Here is a 20,014-nt window from a genome sequence, read left to right on the forward strand (position 1 = left end):
CTCTATCAAATTGTGATGTGCGACAAAAAGTGGATTTGATATGACAACTGGCGACAACCAGCCCAGTGGTTGGACCGAGAAGTTCCAAAGCAATTCCCATAGGCAAACTTGTACCAAAAAATGGTCATGGTCACTATTTGGGGGTCCACTGCAAGTCTGATCCACTACAGCTTTCTGAATCCTAGTGAAACCATTGCATATGAGAAATGTGCTCAGCAAATTGATGAGATGCACTGAAAACTTCAACGCTCTCAGCCGGCATTGGTCAGCAGAAAGGGCCCAATTCTTCTCCACGACAACACTTAACCACATGTCACATAACCAATGCTTCAAAAGTTGAACAAATTGGGCTACAAAGTTTTGCCTCATCCATCTGAACTTCCGCCTACCGACTACCACTTCTTCAAGGATCTTTTGAGAACTTTTTGCAGGGAAAGCACTTCCACAACCTGCAGGAGACACAAAACGCTTTCTAAGAGTTTGTTGAATCCCAAAGCATGGGTTTTTATGCCCTAGAAATAATTTCTTATTGGCAAAAATGTGTTGATTGTAATGGTTCCTCTTTTAATTAATAAAGATGTGTTTGATTCTAACTAAACCATTAGTTAGAATGGTTTAAAAATCAGTGTGAAACTGCAGTTATTTTTGTACCAACCTAATACTTTTGTTTACATTGGGCACTTTTTTTAGAGCAGTTTTAGGTTCACAGCAAAATTGAGAGGAAGGTACAGAGTTTTCCCATTTGCCTCCCGTTCCTACACATGCACAGCCTCCCCCATTATCAACATCCTCCCCCAGAATGGCACATTTGTAATGACTGATGAACCTACAGTGACATAACTTTACTACCAAAAGACCATAGTGTATATGAAAGTCCATTCTTGGCGGCCATGGGTATCCTGACCGTCTCAACCTTTAGCAGGGCTGCCACCCCAATGGCTCCCTTCTAGGGTACGACAGCAGTGGCTGTACCTGAGAGTATGTCCCAATATACAACACATGTACTGGGCTGGTCGGCCTCAACGAGCCTACCTTAGGGATCAAGGCCTGGAGAAAGAAAGTATTTTCCTTCAGCTTATTGTTGGCACTGCACCTCCTCTGGCATTTCCATGCTGGCTTCCATCATTGGGTCAGTCCAAGTCTTCTGCTCCATGCTCCACTGGTGCCGTTGGTGGGGGTGGGGGTGAGGGTGGGCCACAAGCATCCTGGCCAAACCCAGCCTGCAAGCATCCTTGATTTCTGAACCCACAGTCAGTGGTTGTTGGGCTCAGGTGGGGCTCCCCCACATTCTGCTTTAGTGGATAATATAAGAAGGGCAAACCCTGCCCCTCTTTCTCAGCTTTCGTTGTCAAGCATTCATGGAGCATCCACTGTGTGCAAGGAAGTGGGCTCCAGGGATGCCGAGGTGAGATCTCTGTGAAGCATCTCCCAGTCCAGGGCCCCTTGTGCATCCTTGGTCCAGCCCTGGGCAAAAGAGGAAGCAAAATAGGGTAGGTGAGTAGCTGGGTGAGCATGCAAAGATGCTGAGCTGCACCCCCGCACGACGACCCAGAATGCTCTGCCTCCAAAGCCAGGCTTCTCTGGGGCCGCTGCTCCACTTCCCTGCCTTGGACAGCCCAGCTCTGAGACTGACATGAACCATGACATGGAGGAGTGCAAGAGGTTTCTGACTTCCTCAGGCACCCTTTCTGCTGTGGCCACTGCCTTTTATTTATTTATTTTTAAGTTTCAGTTTTTAAGATAATAGATTTACAGACTCATTGCAAAGAGTCTAGAGAGTTCTTGTATATCCCTCACCCAGCATATAGCTATGGTGTATTTATCAAAAGCTCAGAAATTAACCTTAGTACAAAACTAACTAAACTATAGACTTTACTCAGCGGTCCCCACATTTCCTTTTGATGTCCTTTTTGTTCCAGATCCCTTCCAGGAGCTCCCATTGTATTCAGTGGCCACTGCCTTTTAATGCACCTGTGAAGTCCCTGCCCTTCCCTCCAGGCCCTTCCCTTCCCTTTCTCTCCCACTCCCCCCCTCCCCAGCCCTTCCTCTCTGTCAGACACATCCCTACAATGCCGACCACAGATGCTGGAGCTACGGCTCTCATTCTGGAGCAGCACAGCAGCAGGCCAGGAGTAGGACATAGAGTTATGGGGTGAGGATGGCGTGGGCAGTGTCTTTTCCCTCCTAGGGCCTCTGGGAACCGACTGTACACAAGAGGGCAGGTCACTGTGAAGATTTCTGGGTCCGCCTCCCTCTGGCCTAGCTTCTCCACCAAGGCCACCTGGCTGAGGTGGAAGAACATCAAGCCTGGGGGGAAGGGGGCTCCTTTCATCTCCCCTGGATTCAAGGCCTGTGGTCTAGGCTTGCTGCAGGCATGCTAGGCTAGGCAGCCTTTGGATACCTGGAGACCCCAGTCCATTCCTTGACCCCATCTGTCCACCAACCTGCCCCACTGGGGTCTTCAATGTGGGAGGCAAATGTGGGGAGGCAAATCTGTGGGGAATGGTTCCTTGAAGGGAAGAGTGCAGGATGGAGTGGGGAAGTTGGGTAGGGGGAGTTTCCTGGAGGCCCCCCATCACTAGCATTGGTCCCCTGGGGCCTGGGGCTTGATACTTTATCCAAGTGGCCACACCCAGGACGTCCTCACATCATGTCTTCTGACCACTGGACCCCGAGGTCACACTTAGAATGTCCTCATGTCCGCTTGAGGGTCTGGTTGCTACAAGACTATTTGCCGTGAGGATACGAGAACGTCCAGCTGGGCAGTGCTGTCTCTACAGTGGGGTCCTATTTGGAATTGGAGGGGTGTTGCTGCTCCTGCTGGGCTAGAGGGAGGTCAGCTCTTCGAGGCAGAGCCCCACCCACACTCACAGGAGTAGGTGTTTCACATCTAATCATGGCCCAGAGAATTTAAGGCAGTGCCTGAGGCTCCCATGTGGAGAGACCAAGAGAGAAGGCAGGGTCTGCAGCAGGAAAGTCTGCTGGTTGGACTGGGTGACTGTGAGTACCGTCTGCTGCTCTGAATTCAGGGGCTCCCAATGGGGTAGGGGTCGAGGATGGTCTTGTGTTCCCCTTTGGCCCTGACTTCTTTTTCCTTCTTGGGGCCCAGGGGCAGTAGGAGGGTACAGGAGGGAAGGGCCCACTCACAGGTTCCTGTGTTCCCAGCATGAAGTAGGGGAACCCCGCTGGGTCAGAGCCACTGAGCCCACAGGAGTCCCTGGACTGCGGCTCACAGGAGCTGTGACAAACCCACCATCTCCTGTACCGCTAACCAAGTCTGCAGGTCAGGTCAGGGCCACGGAAGAACTTGTTGGCTGAAGTCTCATTATGCTGTGGGACCACTGGGGCAGGTTGGTGTGGGTGAGCATTTGGGGGGCTGGTGAATGTTTGGGTGGCCTGATGAGCATTTTGGGAGCCTGGTGAGCAAACGCAAGCATTCAGGTATCTGGGTGAGGAGGAGGACTGAAATATCAGGTGAGTTTACCACTGTGTGCATATCCATCAGTTCCTTCACCTGAGAACTACTTCCTGAGTGTCTCCTCTGTGCAAGTCACCACCTACACATGCGTGTGGGGATGGAAGGAGCCTTCCTGCAAATCACAAGTGGGCAGCTCAGATGTCACCTGGCCATCCAGGCAGGTCAGTGGGACTAGAATCTTAACTCATCTTGAACCTGCTACATTTTGGTAAAGCCTCTCCTGGTGCTCACCTGTGGACTGAGAAGGCAGAGGATGGAGTGGATTCAGCTGAGGAAGTGCTCAGTGGGGAAGGCATCAGAGCATACAGGGGCACCCAGCTTACTCCCAGGGTTGCTGGCTGCGGGATTGAGGTTGAGGTTGCACCTAGGGAGTGGGTATTGCCTGGGAGGTTCTGGGTTTACCCTAGTGCAGAACACAACTGAATCTGTGCCCAGAAGCCGGAGAGTTGGGGTCTGTAGTCAAGGGAAAGGGTGGGTGACCCATACTGTGTGCCTGGGCAGAGGTGAGTGCCTGGCAAGTACATGACTGGTGTCCATGGGGATGGGATGATTTTCCCCCCGCCATGGACAAACTCATGGCCTTGTCTAGTGGGGGCAAGTGGGAGGATGAAGGACTTATTACAGAGTGACCCACAGATGAAGCAGAGGTCTGGGGGACGTGGGCCAGGAGGAGATTGGACACTTGGTGCTCAGGTGACCCGAGTCATGGGGAGAGGCTGGAGACATGGGGTCAGGTGTAGACAGGACACTCTCAGTGCTCAGGTGGCCCGAGTCATGGGGAGAGCCTGGAGACATGGGGTCGGGTGTAGACAGGACACTCTCAGTGTCAGGTGACCCAAATCGTGGGGAGAGCCTGGAGACATGGGGTCGGGTGTAGACAGGACACTCAGGGTCAGGTGACTTGTGTTCAGGGAGAGGTCTGCTTCTCTGTGATGAGGACACACGCACACCGGATCCCCACAGTGATGACAGACACGCGCGTCCCCCGATGGTGACCCAGGCACACAGAAGGTGCCCCCAGGGTGGGGACACGGATGCGGTTACGCAGCCCATGCCCGGGCCCTTCAATATGTGTTTGCTGCTTGTCACTCTTGCAGTTTCTTGAGGCCAATGAAATAAAATCAAATCCAGGTTAGAAAGGAGACTTTTATTTCAAAAGAATTATTATAAGGGGCAGGGGGACTGTTACAAGGGGATGCGAGTATATTCATGGGGGCAGGGATTATTCCTGGAGAGGAACCACTATATCTGTACAAGGGGCAATATTATTGTAGAGAGGTGACTCATGATAGAGGGGGCAAAAGGACAATAAATGGGGTCTATTACTGTGGGGAGGTATTACTGTGGGGAGGGGACTCTTACGATAAAGGGGGACTACTACTGTAGTGGGGGGACTATTACTAACATGTAGAAGGGGCATGTTGGAGAAGGCAATGGCAGCCCACTCCAGTACTCTTGCCTGAGAAATCCCATGGGTGGAGGAGCCTGGTAGGCTGCAGTCCATGGGGTCACGAAGAGTTGGACATGACTGAGCGACTTCACTTTCACTTTTCACTTTCATGCATTGGAGAAGGAAATGGCAACCCACTCCAGTGTTCCTGCCTAGAGAATCCCAGGACCGGGGGAGCCTGGTGGGCTGCCGTCTATGGGGTCGCACAGACTTGGACATGACTGAAGTGACTTAGCAGCAGCAGCAGCAGAAGGGGTGTGTAACAATGAGGGAGACTCATAACTTGGGGAGCTGTTGCAATAGAAGGGGGACTATTATGATAGAATAGTCTGAACCGCTCTGTAGAGGGGGACTATTACACTAGAGGGGGACTATTATACTAGAGGGGGACTATTACTATTGAGAGAGGACTATTAGGATAGAGGTGAGACTATTACAGTAGATGGAGATCTATTGATGTAGAGGGGGGACGATTACTGTACAGAGGGGATTACTACAATAGAGGACTCTTATGAAAGAAAGGGGACTATTACAGTGGAGGAGGACTTTTGCTGTAGAGGGTTACTATTATAGTGGACGGAGATCTGTTACTGCCGAGGGGGACGATTACTGCAGAGGGAGACTATGTTAATAGAGGAGCATTATAGCTATAGAGAGGGGACTATTATTATAGAGTGGGGACAATAACAGTAGAGGAGCACTGTAACTGTAGAGGGGGAGCTGTGACCACCAAAGGGGACAGTTACTGTAGTGTGAGGACTAATACTGTAGTGTGAGGACTGTTTCTGTAGTGTGAGGACTGTTACTGTAGTGTGAGGACTAATACTGTAGTGTGAGGACTGTTACTATACTATAGTGTGAGGACTGTTTCTGTAGTGTGAGGACTGTTATTATACTATAGTGTGAGGACTGTTTCTGTAGTGTGAGGACTGTTACTGTAGTGTGAGGACTGTTTGAGTAGTGTGAGGACTAATACTGTAGTGTGAGGACTGTTACTATACTATAGTGTGAAGACTGTTACTGTAGTGTGAGGACTGTTTCTATAGTGTGAGGACTGTTACTGTAGTGTGAGGACTGTTTCTGTAGTGCAAGGACTGTTACTGTAGTGTGAGGACTGTTTCTGTAGTGTGAGGACTGTTACTGTAGTGTGAGGACTAATACTGTAGTGTGAGGACTGTTACTATACTATAGTGTGAGGACTGTTTCTGTAGTGTGAGGACTGTTATTATACTATAGTGTGAGGACTGTTTCTGTAGTGTGAGGACTGTTACTGTAGTGTGAGGACTGTTTGAGTAGTGTGAGGACTAATACTGTAGTGTGAGGACTGTTACTATACTATAGTGTGAAGACTGTTACTGTAGTGTGAGGACTGTTTCTATAGTGTGAGGACTGTTACTGTAGTGTGAGGACTGTTTCTGTAGTGCAAGGACTGTTACTGTAGTGTGAGGACTGTTTCTGTAGTGTGAGGACTGTTACTGTAGTGTGAGGACTAATACTGTAGTGTGAGGACTGTTACTATACTATAGTGTGAGGACTGTTTCTGTAGTGTGAGGACTGTTATTATACTATAGTGTGAGGACTGTTTCTGTAGTGTGAGGACTGTTACTGTAGTGTGAGGACTGTTTCAGTAGTGTGAGGACTAATACTGTAGTGTGAGGACTGTTACTATACTATAGTGTGAAGACTGTTACTGTAGTGTGAGGACTGTTTCTATAGTGTGAGGACTGTTACTGTAGTGTGAGGACTGTTTCTGTAGTGTGAGGACTGTTATTGTAGTGTGAGGACTGTTACTATACTATAGTGTGAGGACTGTTTCTGTAGTGTGAGGACTTTTACTGTAGTGTGAGGACTAATACTGTAGTGTGAGGACTGTTTCTGTAGTGTGAGGACTGTTACTGTAGTGTGAGGACTGTTTCTGTAGTGTGGGGACTGTTACTATAGTGTGAGGACTGATAATGTAGTGTGAGGATTGTGATAGTGTGAGTGGAGCTATTAGTGTAGAGAGCAGATTATGGCAATAGAGGACTTTTACAATAGAAGGGGGACTATGACAGGAAAGGGGGAATATTATTCTAGAGGATGGACTGTTGCTGTAGAGGGGACTATGACAAAGGATTATTACTCTGTAGGGGAGGCTGTTACTGTAGAGGTGTTATTAGACAATAGACGGGGACTGTACTATAAAGGGGGCTTCCCTGGTGGCTCAGACAGTAAAGCATCTGCTTGCAGTGTGGGAGACCCGGGTTCAATCCCTGGGTCAGGAAGATCCCCTGGAGAAGGAAATGGCAACCCATGCCAGTATCCTTGCTTGGAGAATCCCATGGACAGAGGAGCCTATCAGGGGACTATTACTATAAAGGAGGGGCTTTAAAAATTGAGAAGGACTCTTGCTGTAGAGAGGGGACTATGACAATAAGGATGACTCCTGACAAGATCTGCAATCATCTGAATAGTTGGGGCAAATGAGGTTTCTCCATGGAGAGGAGTAAACACAAGTATAAAGACCTGGGGTTGGATGAGCACATGGATCAGAGGCCCCATCAGGGCAGTGGCTGCAGTTTGGGCCAGGCAGGAGGGGAATGCATGGGTAACCAGCCCTTGTTCTGGTTGATCTTGGGAATGAGTGGGTCAGCTTCTGGCTGATGAGCCCGGGGAGGGACTGGGTTTGTGTGGCTCAGTCAGGAAAGGGGGATCCTGAGTCTTCATCTGGGTATTTGTGGGGAAAAGTCATTATGGGAAGTGTTTCTGAACACGGAGTGAGGGGATTTCTGGACCTTCAAGTCCTTCAGTGTTGTTAAAAGGCCATGACAGGAGGCAGGGGACACTATATACCTTGGGCTCTGTGTGTGGCAGGAGAGAGGTGACATTCATACTCTGGGCTGTGACAGGAGGGGAGGACACTCAGACTCCAACCTGTGATGGGGGTGGGGACATTACACAAACAGGAGAGAAAACATCATTTATTCTGGAACCAGCGTGAAGCCGCAGTGGGCATGCATCTACAGGTGGCATCAGGGGCAAACCTACCTGAGTGGCAGTCTCACCCTTTGTGCAGCTAGGCAGAGAGCACCTGCTCCATCCATGTTCCCAGATAAAAAATCACTGACTTCATCATGATGGAGTCAGTTTGTGTTTGGAGTCAGGGCCCACTGGAGTCAGGTTCTTCTCTCAGAAGCTGGAAGTTTTTTTGTTTTTTTTTGTTTTTCCCCTCCATCATATTTCAGAGACATGCCTAGTTCTGCTGGAAACAATGGAAACATTCTGAGATGTGATAATGTCAGAGGCACATCCACCTTTAACAGATGGACTTCAAAGAGACAGAGAAGGAATTCCCCCATGTTCTAAAGTAAATGTCCTAAGAAAAGGGAAGGGGGCAAGTCTTTATTCTCTGAGAATTAAGCCTGGAGGTTTAATTTGGATTTGCTCTTACAGTGCCCACTGTGAATCTCAGGTGGGTTGTGTAGAAACCAAGTTCTCCCATGCACTTTGCAAATTTGTCTGCACTGTGGATGGATATTTTCTGTTTCAAGGTAGATGAGCCCCCAGAATTGTTTCACTCAGTTGAGGATTAAAATTGCAAGGCAATGTGCCAGGCAAATTTATTATGTGTGTACCCCTGAGGATGGCCTAGGGGAGGTGTGAGGGAAATACAGGGAAGGGGTGATCTTTCAACTCTCAAGTTGTCATTTTAGCTGGATTTTTCTGGAGGAACACTGGATCCTCTAGATAGAAATGGCTGCTCTGAGGGGCAATCTTAAATCCTAGGGACTCCAGTGACTGTACCTGGGGGTGACATTCGTTCAACACTCAACAAACTCAAGCTTGGGGTCAAGGAGTGTGTGTTGAGGACCCACAGTGCAGGGGTCAGGTGATCTTCTTGTTGGGAGCAATTCTAGAATTTCTCTGGAGGTGGAGCCTGGGTTTCTGTGTATACCCTTCCAGATCACCACTGCCCGCTGCCTTCACTGACATCTGAGTGTACAGAATGGCTGTGTTTGTCCACTTCAGCAAGTTGTGGAATTGAGGTGAAGGTCTGGAAAATCCATACCTCTGGACACTTAGGTTTTGAGTGTGAATTCAACTGATGTTTCAGGGTCCAAGTTCTGCTGGGGGGTGGTGGTGGGGTCAGGGGCAGGAGCATGGAGGCCAACCATCAGGGTCCTGCTCTCTAGCAGAAAACATGTGCTTATATGGTATAAGATGATGTGAAGGACAGCGTACCTATTTCTGTGCCACAGATAACAAAGATGATAATGTGCTGATGCTTTCCCGGTAGCTCAGTTGTACATCATATATCAGGGGCTTCCCTGAAAGCTCAGTTGGTAAAGAATCTGCCTGCAATGCAGGAGACCCAAGTTGGATTCCTTGGTCAGGACAATCCCCTGGAGAAGGGATAGGCTACCCTCTCCAGTATTCTTGGGCTTCCCTTGTGGCTCAGCTGATAAAGAATCTGCTTGCAATGTAGGAGACCTGGGTTCAATCCTGGGTTGGGAAGATCCCCTGGAGAAGGGAAAGGCTACCCACTTCAGTATTCTGGCCTGGAGAATTCCATGGGGTTGCAAAGAGTCAGACATGACTGAGCGAGTTTCACTTTGCTTCACTTTATCATGAGATAATGGGTAACACACAATCCTATTGTCAATCGCCTCCCCCAAAAGGTGTACATGTGGGCACATGTTTATTAGCTAAACTGATATACAAGATGTGTAGCATACAATTAATTAAACAATACTAATGGGCAGGACTCTGGTGTACATTCCAGAGAGCCCAGGGCCTCATGGTATACTGCTTTGGATGTTTGCCTGGCTCCTGTTGGTCCACCACTCATGGTCCCCTAGTCGATGCACAAAAGTGATTCTGACATTGCTTTGTATTTTCTTGTAATTAAGGAGTAAGACTACCAACACCACGTGTGTAGAACCTCACTCCTTCATAACATCAGCAGCCTCTACTGAATCGCATCTTGGGTTTTAGATGCCCAAGTGTGTTCTCTCAGTCTTTGCAATGCAGCACCACAGACACACCTGTGTATCTGATCCCTATGAGTCACACTCTCTCCATCACTTTCTAAGTCTAGGCCATCAACAAAACAACCAAGGCTAGGTCGTGGCATTTGTCATTTCTGGGGTGGACGTTTGTATCCATTCTGTAAACATTTCCATGGTGAGCAGCTTCAAGTTTCCAATGTGAAGTTCCTGAACTTGGAGTCAGAAAGAATCCCAGAGCATTTCTAGGGTGGGAGGGGGTAAGAGTCAGCCGAGTCAGTGGTAGACGCAGTATAGTAACAGTGAGGTCTACAGTAATAACTGGTTGAGTTTTGAGAATCTGTTGCCTTTATTCTCAATATGATTGTAAGTTGACTTGTAACACTAACTGTGGTTAACTGTGGCTCACACCATTTCTGAAGATTCCAATATGGCTTTGACAATGGATAGCAGCCAGCTCTAGCACCGTCTCTCCTCTTAGGTTTAGTACTTGGAACCCAGAAGTTAAACTGAGAGAAGACAGACTAATAAGAGAAAAAAAAGTTTAAATGACCTATGTACATGGGGGAGTTTATAAAGAAGTGTTACTTAAGGAGGTTGTGAGTATTGGGGACTTAAATACCATTATAAGGTGGGCAAAAGAAAGGGTTTGGGGGAGTAAGTTGTGGGAAGACAGGAAAGCCCAGTGAACAGGGTGTTTAGTGGAGTTTGTGATGCAGATTCAAGTTGGTGACTTTTTTATTGATGAGAGTTGTTAAGCGGCTTCCTCTTCCAGGTATGGAGAAGCAGAGGTCCCTACAAGCAGGTATTTCCTTTATTAATGTGAATTTCCTTTCGAGGAGGTATGCTTGTGCCCTGCTCTAGATCTTTCCTTGTATCTGCTGGTTGTTGGTGGCCTTTAGCTCAAAGTAATCCACATGCCAAAGAGGCACATTCTGGGGTGGTGTATTCTGGCGCCCCCCATTTCTGCCCTGACTCGGCAGGATTCTTGCTGAGGCTGGGCTGTGCAGGCTCAGCAAAGATGGGGCCAAGGTGGAGGCCAGGGACAGGTCTAGGTAAGATATGGTTGAGGAGGGTCTTGATCACCTCGAGTGGTCCTGGCGTGTGCCTGGAGTCTGTGTCCTGATATCTTCTCCTTATAAGGACAACTGTGCCAAGGGGTCTGTTATCTCAGAATGAAGGGGGATTGTGTCCCACCCATCCACGGAAAGAGACTTCTACATCCTAACCCCAGGCCCTCGGGACATGACCTCATTTGGAAGTAGGGCCTGGTTGTACAAGTAGTTAAGACAAGGGCATTAGGATGGTGCTAATCCTGTGACTGTGTCCTTATGAGGGGAGATACAGACACAGAGGAGAAGCCATGTGAAAACAAAGGCAGAGATTGGGGCGGGGTGGGATGCAACCATGTTCAGGGATGCCTGGAACCCCCAGAAGCTGGAAGGGTCAGGGAAGATCCTCCCCTGGAGCCTCAGCATTTTCCAAGTAGACAGTTGCCATGAATGGACCCGAAATGCGGGCAGTGCTGTGGCCCAGACCGTTCTGTGTTCCCTGAGAGAGTCCCGCACGGAGCTGAGAGCTGGTTAGCAGCTCTCACAAGACACTGACCAGCGAATCAGTGTCACACGTACCTGCAGCGCACCGGTCCTCTAAAGATGCAGGTCCATCCCGCCCTTCGTCTGGGCTCTGGTCACATGGGGTGACTGGGGACCATGAGGGGTTAAGCTCTTGGCCCCTGTGCAGTACCTCCGGACGTTGGTTAAAGGTGCAGTTTACACCCCAAGAATCATGGAAGGTGATTTCTCTTTAGCGTTATGCAGAGCAGGTAGGGAGTCAGGATAAATTATAAAGTTAAAAGTAACAGGGGGATTATTACTCTGCTGTGAAAAGGAGCAAAGCACTGACATAGGCTACAGCGTGGATGAACCTTGAAAATATGATGCTCAGAGAAAGAAGCCAGACATAAGAGGACAGTTAGATGATTACTCTTATATGAGACACCCAGAAGAGGCAAATCCACAGAGAGAGAAAGTGGTTAGTAGTGTTGGGACTGTGGGTGGCCTCTAAAGGGCAAGGGTTTTGAGGAGATGATGGAAATGTTCTAAAATGGATTTTGTTGATGACTGCACAACCCTTAATATGTAAAATATCACTGAACTTTAAAGTGGGTGAATTGTGTGGTATGTGAATCAAATCTCAATAAAGTTGTTATCAAAAGTGAAAAATTGGAGGCTCCCAGGTCCACTTCCAGACTTTGACCCCAGAGATGTGGGTGTTGAAAGCCCTGTTTTATCCAACCAGGTGGTTTGAAGGAACCTCATGAAATTCTCCCTATGGCATGAGACACGTGGGGCCCTAATGTGATCAGGCCTCAGGCAGGGAGACTGGATTCTGTGGCCTTGCTGCCCTTTCTTGGGGATGGTAGCATTGTCTCTGTAGATGGTGGTGGGTCAGCTTGAACCCTGCTTCTTTCTTCTGCATGTTTCTTCTTTCTCTCCCAGCTACGGTGGTGGCTGAGCTCTGACAGAGCTGAGGAAAGAGCCAAGGAAAGAGCATCATGCACAGAATGACCAGTAAGTTTGACCAGGTGGAGTGGGCTCCTCAGAGTCAGTGATCTAAGGTCCCAGAGGCTCCTGAGTGTCATGGCCCTGGTGCCCCACTCATGGGAGTTGCTGTCAGGCCTGATAGCTGAAGCAGCCACTGGTGACAAGTCTCCTCTTTTGCTTGCCTGGGAGAATCAGGCCTCCTTCTACTTTGTTGGGGCGACTCCTTTTTTAAGCTTAGTTTTATGTTAAGAATAATGTGCATATAAAGAATAATCATAAAGATGAAGAAGCAGAACATGCTGAGTGGGCACCCAGGAGTCCCCTTTCCTTGACACAGACTCCAGCACATTAGGAAACCCACCTTGGGGCCTGTCCTCTCAGGAAAACCTGTGAAGTCAGCAGTTTCCACCCAGAAGGTTCTAGGGGAGTGTATGGAGGACTCCACTACCATCTGGGGAGGTGCTTCTGGCCCTAGCAAGAGTTTCCAGAAAGCAGCTCTACCAGCCCCTGACATATCACATGCTTATGGAGTCAGACTGCCTCCCTAGTTGTGGTAGAGACTTGGCTTCAGTCCTGGGAGATTCACATGGGATTTGGAGACCTGGGTGGAGACCTGGCTTGGCCTCAGTCCTGGGAAGACCTGTGCCTCCATCTGAATGTCAGCAGTCAGATGTCTGGGGTCTGGAACTGAGATGGGCTTATCTGGGTAACAGTGCTCCGCTCTGAGTGTGGTAACATGGCCCTCCCAGGGTCAGTGCTGAGGTAGGGGCCTTAGTCCTTACCCCTGCAAGGTTCACATTCCCTGGGGCTGGGGGTGACTCCTCAGATGGGCTCCCTGGTAATTTTTCTAGTTCACCATCAAGTACAGGGTGAGGAGGGAGGCAGGTGTACCTGGTGAATTGATTGCTGGTCACATGGGTCCAGGGCCCCCATTTGAGTGGAATCCTGCAGGGTTTTATGCTGGGGTATTTTGGAAGAGCTGACTTCAGTCTGAAGTTCTGCGTGTTTGCATCTGAAGAAGCCGAATTTCGGGAGAGGGGGTAGGAGGGGCAGTGTGTCTGGAGTGCAGATGAGCAGGAACCTGACCTGCTGCCCGATGGTCCTGATTCTTGAGTGGTGCCTCACCTGTATCACTGAGGTCTCTGCTGGTGGCCCTGGGATGCTAGTCTGAGTGAGACTCCTCTAGTGCCCCCGCTGAACTCAGTGAAGCAGAAGTAGATGTTTTTCCAGAACTCTCGTGCTTTTTCTATGATCCAACAGATGTTGGCAATTTGATCTCTGGTTCCTCTGACTTTTCTAAATCAGGCTTGTACATCTGGAAGTTCTTGGTACACATTCTGTTGAAGCCTAGCTTGAAGGATTTTGAGCATTACTTTGCTAGCATGAAAAATGAGGGCAATTGTGTGGTAGTTTGAACATTCTTTGACATTACCCTTTGGAATTGGAATGAAAACTGACCTTTTTCAGCCCTGTGGCCACTGTTGTGTTTTTCAAATTTACTGGCATATTGAGCACAACACTTTAACACCATCATATTTTAGGATTTGAAATAGCTCACCTGGAATTCTATCACCTCCACTAGCTTTGATGGTAGTAATGCTTTCTAAGGCCCACTTGACGTCACATTCCAGGATGTCTAGCTCTAGGTGAGTGATCACACCATCATGGTTATCCGGGTCATTAAGATGTTTTCATATAGTTCTTCTGTGTTTTCTTGCCACTTATTCTTATATCTTCTGCTTCTGTCCATATTTTGTGACCCCCATGGACTGTAGCCTACCAGGTTCCTCTGTCCATGGGATTTTCCAGGCAAGAGGACTGGAGTGGGTTGCCATTTCCTTCTCTAGGGAATCTTCCTGACCCAGGGATGGAACCAGGGTCTCCCGCATTGCAGGCAGACGTTTTACCATCTGAGCCACCAGGGAAGCTCCATCTGTCCTTATTAGAGTTCTTTAATTTAGGCATCCTGGGATATCAACTGTTTTTAGACCTAAAGAAGGTAACAGCTCATGAGTGTAAAAACATTTTTAGATGAAACTGTTTGATTACTAGACAGACTATTCAGGTTTGACTTCTATTAGTCATAATTCTGGTTTTACTCTAATACAGGGATTGTAGGGGAGTGAAAATTTAAATCTTCATAATCTGTGTATTTGTAACTTCAGTGTCATTGATAATCCATACTTTTTATGGTTAGGGAAGAGTTACTGATCTCATGTATCATGTAAAGGATTTGCAATGATGCTGTGACAATTCAGATTAGAATGGTGGATGCAAATGGTTCAAATTGTCTCTACTTATGCATCTAGTACACATGTATGAGTCAAATTAGTTGTCAATGTTAGTGAAATAATATAGAGGACTAGAAAACCAACTTATCCAGAAAATATTGTGTGATCATGAAGATGTAAAAGTTCTTCCATAATAGTGATTCTGCAATTTGAGAGCCTAGACAGAATGGATATACCTAAGTGATATACAGGATTTTTGGCTATGATTTAATTGTGACAAAATTATGTATTTTTTATTTACTGTTATCTAATTATTGAGAAAGACATAATGATTATGGGGTTGGCTTGACATGGGTTGAAGAGCATTTGATTTCTTTATTTGGGAGTAATCGGTAATGTGCTTTACACTGGATTTCTATTAATGAGTTAATTTTATGACTACGGTGATTGATGCAAAATTTACCAACCCTAATTAGTTATTATAACTTAAACTTTCTTTTATGGCTTGATTTTTATTCTTGCTGTTTCCCACGTGGGTGAAATTAAGCAAGGCATTGTGAGCTACTGTTTAGAGTGTTTGGTGCCTGCTCCTTTTAATATTTTATGATTTGGAACGCATTCTCAGTGGGATGCAGATACTTGCATGTATAATTTTATTCAAAACTAGTAGGCTAGGATCACAGCTATGTGTTTATGCATTTACAGGGCCTCACTTTAATTATTAAGCTAGGGAATTCCCTGGTGGCCCAATGGTTAGGACTCCATGTTTCCACTGCAGGGGGCATGGGTTCTATTCTTGGTCACGGAACTGAGACCCATAGGTGATACTCCATGACCAAGAGAAATATTTTTACGCTGTATCAACAGACTGAGTAGGACTTTGTATGTATAAGAGTTATGTAATTATGTGAGATATTGGTATTCAGTGTAGTGGTTTGGGTTGTGTTAAAATTAGTATTGAAGTATTTGTATTTTTTTGAGATTATTAAGATGTATTTTTTATTGTCTTTGAGGTACATGGCAGATCTAGGGGGATGTCTTTCTATATATGACTTCTATAAGTAAATGATTGGTATTATTAGACTAATTTGTAGTTATACTAACTTCAGATTGGTGAAGTAAAGGCTATATGTTTGGTACATGAGCTATCTGACTGTTATGTACTTACATGCTTTGCCTTGTTTGGGAACTTTGGCAGGGTTATAATGGCATACAGAGAGAGAGAGATTTAGTGGGAGGTTAGAGGGTTTGATTAAGGAAACTATTTACCTGATACACGTGTGCATATATATGTGTGTAATTCCTCTATGTCCTGTGATCATTGACTCAAAAACATGTTGCAGTTGATTATGTTGGTAAATAATATTTAACTTAAGCTCAGCTACAAGTTGCTTGACCGTGTGAAAGCCTCTGATGGCGTTACCTGAGTTACAGCATCCCCCAGAATTACAAAATACCAAATGCATGAAACCAGTTATGTGTGAGCATAAGCTGATTGAATAGACCATCTAGATGTCTTACTTAAGGGGAAAGAGTGGGCAGTTTTAGGTGAGATGGTCCTGAAGCAGGAACCAGATGCCAGATACAAATAATTCACTGATAGAAATCCCCATGGTCCTTGTGTCCAGAAAGAGGACAGAGGCATATTTGAGGGAGGTTGATGGTTTATCGAGGCTTTCTGATAGAGTGGTTTATTGGTCATGACAAACACATTGATTGGAAATGTTTGGATATAATGTGGTATGTACAATAAACATATTGTGGTATGTCTAATAAACATATGTCCTGTATAATATCAACCACTTCAATTACCCTTGTGAATATTGCATAGAGACTGGAGTCTCATACGGATTGAACTGTTCAATGTGTCTTGTAATATCAATAGGCTGAAGTACATGCTTATACACATAGGGTTCAGTCAGTTCAGTTTAGTCGCTCAGTTGTGTCTGACTCTTTGTGACCCCATGGACTGCAGCATGCCACGCTTCTCTGTCCATCACCAACTCCTGGAGCTTGCTCAAGCTCTTGTCCATCGAGTTGGTGATGCCATCCTACCTTCTCATCCTCTGTCATCCCTTTCTCCTCCTGCCTTCAATCTTTCCCCGGACCAGGGTATTTTCAAATGAGTCAGCTCTTCACATCAGGTGGCCAAAGTATTGGAGCTCCAGCTTCATCATCAGTCCTTCCAATGAATATTCAGGACTGATTTTCTTTAGGATGGACTGGTTGGATCTCCTTGCAGTCCAAGGGACTCTTAAGAGTCTTCTCCAACACCACAGTTCAAAAGCATCAATTCTTCAGTGCTCAGCTTTTTTTGTGTTCTAACTCTCATATCCACACATGACTACTGGAAAAACCACAGCATTGACTATGTGGACCTTTGTAGGCAAAGTCAAGTTTCTGCTTTTTATGGGGTAGATAATTAAAACATGATTATATGATCATTTGCTTCATGCAGCCCAGCATTTCACATGATGTACTCTGCATATAAGTTAAACAAGCGAGGTGACAATACATAGCCTTGATGTACTCCTTTCCCAATTTGGAACCAGTCTATTGTTCCATGTCTGGTTCCAACTGTTGCTTTTTGACCTGCATACAGATTTCTCAGGAGACAGGTAAGGTGGTTTGGTATTTCCATCTATTTAAAGTATTTCCCACAGTTAGTTGTGATCCACACAGTCAAGGCTTTAGCGTAGTCAATGAAGCAGAAGTAGATTTTTTTAAAAAATTCTTTTGCTTTTTGTATGATTCAACAGATGTTGGCAATTTGATCTCCGGTTTCTCTGCCTTTTCTAAATCCAGCTTGAAAGTCTGGAAGTTTTTGGTTCACGTACTGTTGAAACTTTGCTGGGAGAATTTTGAGCATTACTTTGCTAGCATGTGAGATGAGTGCAATTGTGTTGTAGTTTGAACATTCTTTGTCATTGCCTTTCTTTGGGATTGGAATGACAACTGACCTTTTCCAGTCCTGTGGCCACTGCTGCGTTTTCCAAATTTGCTGGCATATTGAGTGCATCACTTCTATAGCATCAGCTTTTAGGATCTGAAATAGCTTAGCTGGAATTCCATCACCTCTGCTAGCTTTGTTTGTGGTGATGCTTCCTAAGGCCCACTTGACTTCACACTACAGGATGTCTGGCTCTAGGTGAGTTATCAGACCATCGTGGTTATCTGAGTCATTAAGATCTTTTTTTTGTATAGTTCTTCTGTGTATTCTTGCCACCCTTCTTAATGTCTTCTGCTTCTGTAAGGTCCATACCATTTCTGTCCCTTATTGAGCCCATCTTTGCATGAAATATTCCCTTGGTATCTCTAATTTTCTTGAAGAGATCTCTAGTCTTTCCCATTGTATTGTTTTCCTCTATTTCTTTGCACTGATCGCTGAGGAAGGCTTTCTTATCACTCCTTGCTGTTCTTTGGAACTCTGCATTTAGATGAATCTATCTTTCCTTTTCTCCTTTGCCTTTTGCTTCTCTTCTTTTCTCAGCTATTTGAAAGGCCTCTTGAGACAACCATTTTGCCTTTCTGCATTTCTTTTTTGTGGGGATGGTTTTGATCACCACCTCCTGTACAATGTTACAATTTCAGGAAGAAATATCAATGATGCAGTGTTAAGACTGCAGTGAGAAATATCAATAACCTCACATATGCATATGACACCACCCGTATGGCAGAAAGCAAAGAGAAACTAAAGAGGCTTTTGATGAAAATGAAAGAGGAGACTTGAAAAAAGATGGCTTAAAACTCAACATTCAAAAAATGAAGATCATGGCATCTGGTCCCATTGCTTCATGGCAAATAGATGGGGAAACAATGGAAACAGTGAGACTTAATTTTTTTTCCTTGGGGGGCTCCAAAATCACTGCAGATGGTGACTGCAGCCATGATTAAAAGATGCTTGCTCCTTGGAAGAAAAGCTGTGACAGACCTAGACAGCTTATTAAAAAGCAGAGACAGTACTTGATTGACAAACGTCCATCTAGTCAAAGCTATGGCTTTTCCAGTAGTCATGTACGGACTAGTAAAGAAACCTGAGTGTTGAAGAATTGATATATTTGAACTGTGGTGTTGGAGAAGACTCTTGAGAGTTCCTTGGACTGCAAAGAGATCCAACCAGTCAATTCTAAAGGAAATCAGTCCTAAATATTCATTGGAAGGACTGATGATGAAGCTCCAGTACTTCTTCCACCTGATACAAAGAACTGAGGCATTGAAAAAGACCCTAATGCTGGGAGAGATTGAAGGCAGGAGGAGAAGGGGACAACAGAGGATGAGATGGTTAGACGGCATCACTGACTCATTGGACATGAATTTGAGCAAGCTCTGGGAGTTGGTTATGAACAGGGGAGCCTGGTGTGATGTAGTACTTGGGGTCACAAAGATTTGGACACGAATGAGTGACTGAACCAAACTGATATGATCATGTATTATGATAAAGGATATATAGTGTACTTATAGATGTGGGGAAGCATGTAATGCACAAAGTACATAGCAATGTCAGTTTTTATGTCATTTTTTTAACTACTTATACGGTACTTAAAGATAGTGTTAATGTCCCATAGCAAATTGAATCGTTTAAGTAGAATCATTTAAGTAGAATTTCAGTTTTGCTAACTGAAGGAGCTTTGAGCTTCTACCTTGAGTCTTAGGGAGATATGTTATTCTTCTCTGATTTACAAAACCAGGTAATAAATATACTGCAGAGACTCTTCTTTTTAGGAGGTTATTTCCAATAATGTTTGATATTGTTATAAGGACAAGAATGGAAAGAAAGTATAGGACAAATGCTAGTTGGAGTTTGTATAGCCAAAAACTGAAAGTGAAGCTGACACTGATGCAGCCCAAGTTTTATTTTGTGGCCAGAGAATGGAGAAGCGGGCACTTAGTTCATGGATCAACTTGTCACCCATGTGATGAGAGGGATTTGATTTTAAAAAGTAAAGATAGAGGGAGGAGGAGCGAGGCTAACGATGGTGAGGCATATGCATCAGTCTACCAGGGAAGGGGCAGGGCTTTCCTGGAATTAGGGTGCCACACTACTTCCTTCCTTTTTTGGTCCACATCTTCCAGTCATGGCTACCAGTAGGTACGTCATCTAGTAGCTAATGTGGTAAAATCAGCTTGTAATGAGACTGATGGACGGTTGGAGGTCAGATTTGTTGCCACCTTGGTTCCAACTGGTTTGATCTGGTTTTTGTTTGTCTCTTCATATAGCTTCCTCCTTTTGTCTTCAGACCTTGTGACTTAAAGATACACGTTAATTCCCTTTCAAGCGGGGATTGGTGGGTTTTGAGTAAAGATCTGGCATACCTCAGGTAACA

Source organism: Muntiacus reevesi, chromosome 2 (genome assembly GCF_963930625.1).
Source record: "Muntiacus reevesi chromosome 2, mMunRee1.1, whole genome shotgun sequence".
Taxonomy (NCBI): Eukaryota; Metazoa; Chordata; class Mammalia; order Artiodactyla; family Cervidae; genus Muntiacus; species Muntiacus reevesi.